The following is a 2,952-nucleotide window of genomic DNA, read 5'->3' as shown; positions in this document are numbered from 1 at the left end:
TTCTCATGGAAAAATAGGCCAGGAAGAATGCTCTCACTATGAGGGTAACCGAGCACTGGCAGAGAGGTGATAGACTCTCTATCCATGGAAGTGCCTCAGAGCAGGTTAGACAAACATTTTGAATGTGCCTGAGATGGTTTAGGCAGGGATGATCCTGCCTTGAGCAGGGATGTGAATAGACATGGCCTCCTGAGGTCCCTTCCAGCCTGACTTTTCTTTGATTTTTCCCCTGTGCTCTTGCTCAGGGGAGGGGAGAAGACTGTGGCCAGATTCCCTCCTGTGCTGCAGTCGTGTCTCCAGGCGGGTATTTTATGGAAAGGATTTCATGAGCTTTTTCCGCTAGAGGGCCCTGGCTCTGGCTGAAGGAGCAGAGGCTGCTCTCTGTCTCTCTCTGCTCAATAGCTCCTGGGTTGAGCTTCCTGGGTCACAGCTGCTGCTGCTTCTGTAGTCTGAAAAACCAGGCTGGGAAGCTGCTGCTCCCCCAGTGGGTCTGTGCTGGGGAGAGACCTTCATTACAGCCCCTCCATGCCCAGCCCAGGGGGGACTTTCTCCAGTGGCTGGCACCAGCCCCAGGCTCTGCTGACACCAGCTGCTGAGCTGGAGACTGCAGGTAATGGAGAGAGACCTCGGGGAAGTGCTGGGGCAGGCAGGGCAGGGGCTCTGCACACACCGCCCCTCCGCACCCATCTCTGCTCCCCGGGGGTCTGTGGAGCTGCTGCCCTCGCTGGCAAAAGGACTCTCATTCCCTGGGATAGAGCTGGCAGGAGTGGCTCCAGCCACTGGGGTGGTGATGCCCCGGGGATAGGACAATAACAATGGCAGTCCCCAAGCCAGAAGAGGCGGGGGACAGAGGGCAAAGGGAGAACGAGATGGAAGGGAGCAGTCAGCGGGGAGGCAGGTGACCATCTCCAGCCCTGCCCAGGCCCCTTCCCTGCTGCACCCTGGGCAGAGTCACTGTCCTGTGACCAAGGTGAGGAGCAGGGAGAGGAAAAGCCAGTCCCTGCCCCTGCCCGGTCCCCAGGGCATGGGCTGTCCTTGGGCCTCAGAAGCATTTTGGACTCTGCCCTTCTCCAGGGTTTGGGTCCCCTGTTCCTGCCAGGGTTGTATGTCTGGGTGGGCTTAGTTGTGGCAGGAGGGCCGGGGCCATACTGTGACAGGGAGCCTACCCTGGCATGAGTGCTGTGTAGTTGGATTCCTGTCTGTGCGGAGGATGAGAGGAGGGGCTTTGTCTGCATGTTGGGTCTTTGTCATTAAGCATCAGCAAAAGTCCCTATTTGAGAAGCAGACTGCAGACAGAGAAAGGCCAGACCCTACCCCAGAGGACAGCAGTCTGCTGGGTTTATGCAGTTGCTCACGCAGATGTCAAAAGCCCTGCTAAGACATCTGTCTTATGACAGAGCTGCTCAACCTCCAGTCTGTGGCTGGATGCGGCTTGCAAGGCCATTTCATATGGCCTGTGGGCCCCATGTGTCCAAAAATGTGGAGGCAGGGAAGAAGCAGCAGCACTGATTGCTGCTCCTCTGCTGCCAAATTTCCAGACCTGTAGAGAGCCCCACAGGCCAGACAACATGACCTCGCATGCTAGATTGCACTGGGGTCACACCACAGCCACAGCACATGGGGCTGGGCCAGCACACCAGATCACACCCACACACTGACCCTGCGTGCCGTCCCACTGCTGGATCTAGCCCACAGACTAACCTCGTGAGCAGGATTCAGCCTGCAGGACTGGAAGGTTGAATACCACTGTCTTACGAGGTCAGAGAAAGTAGAGTCCCAGACATAGAGAGAGGTGTCTTAGTACAGGCTAAAACTCCCCACTGGAGTGAATGGGCAGCCAGGGACATCCTGGATAATGAAGGATCCCTCTCTGGAGGTGTCTGAGTCCTGCCCAATGAAAAGGATGGGGGCTGCATGATTCTGCAGAGTGAATTATGATTCACCTTTAGAGAAACCCTAACTGTGTGCCTGCTCCCCATGGGATGTAGAGAACTATGGGACTGGACAGTAGGATGCCTTCCTCAGCCTGGCTGCAGAAGCCAGGACAATGCTGGCAGCTTCATGTTAGACACAAGGCATCGGACGGAATTTTTACTTTAAGTACATGGAAAAAAAAATCAAGTTCTAGGAGCCTCAGATTAAGCACCCAGAATTAATGGATGCCTTGATTCATTTCTCAGTCCTTACACATCCCACCTGCATAATGAGGATAATATTGCTCAGAAAGGCTTTGTGATTTAAAAAAAAATCTGTAATGTTTGGGAAGTCATTAGATCAGCAGTTCACAACCTCCTGAAGCTCAAGGCACCCCTCATTAGACTCAGGGCCCCCTTCAGAAATGCTAGCTCTTAATTTTTACTTATTTTTTATTACAGAAAAATACTAGAGCAATTCTTCTGTTGCAAAGAAGTCTAAAAGTGCAGAACATGTCAGTCTGTTTTTGACACTATGGATTCCTATGTGAAATTCCTGGGTTTATCTTGTGAATCATGTTTGTACACTCAACAGTTTTCACACTGCATGTTACACTGCAGCATCCTTGAAAGGATCTGAAGGCACCCCAGGGCTCCCTGGTTGAAAATCCCTGCCATAGATGCCATAGTGCAAGTACTCTGGGAGAGCTGAGGAAATCAATCCTTCTCTCAGTGTAGTAGAGTGTGGATGCATGTAGAGTAGCTCAGGCATGGACTCTTATATCAAAAGAGCCAAAATAGTATGTTGAATAGCTGGTCATTAGCAAGCACTCTCCCCCTATGCACTTGATGATGTAGGGTTTTTGTGCAGATAGCAGCATGGACCAGGTAATTAGGATTGCATCATGACACATACTCAGAGTTTGCAACAGTGACACTAGCATTCACTGACCTGAGTGCTTGATTTTTCCCCCTTAATAATGTTCTTCTAATGTATTGTTTCTATATGTGGTTTCCTTTTTAAACAGGAAATTGAATG

At 51.6% G+C, this 2,952-nt stretch overlaps 1 protein-coding gene across 1 annotated transcript in view; it reads left to right on the top strand.

Annotated features, from left to right (window-relative positions):
- Window positions 1-423: 423 nt before the first annotated feature.
- LOC102377053 (zinc finger and SCAN domain-containing protein 2-like) overlaps window positions 424-2,952 on the top strand; it is an 11,423-nt gene continuing 8,894 nt past the window's right edge. Inside the window, exon 1 of the mRNA XM_025216691.1 lies at window positions 424-610. The gene's annotated coding sequence lies outside the window, so the exon portion shown is untranslated. The remainder of the gene's footprint in view (window positions 611-2,952) is intronic.

Source organism: Alligator sinensis, unplaced genomic scaffold, assembly GCF_000455745.1.
Source record: "Alligator sinensis unplaced genomic scaffold, ASM45574v1 scaffold1391_1, whole genome shotgun sequence".
In the NCBI taxonomy this organism is placed as follows: Eukaryota; Metazoa; Chordata; order Crocodylia; family Alligatoridae; genus Alligator; species Alligator sinensis.
The sequence above is the reverse complement of the archived record's forward strand: the minus strand, read 5'-3'. Positions and strand labels throughout refer to the sequence as shown.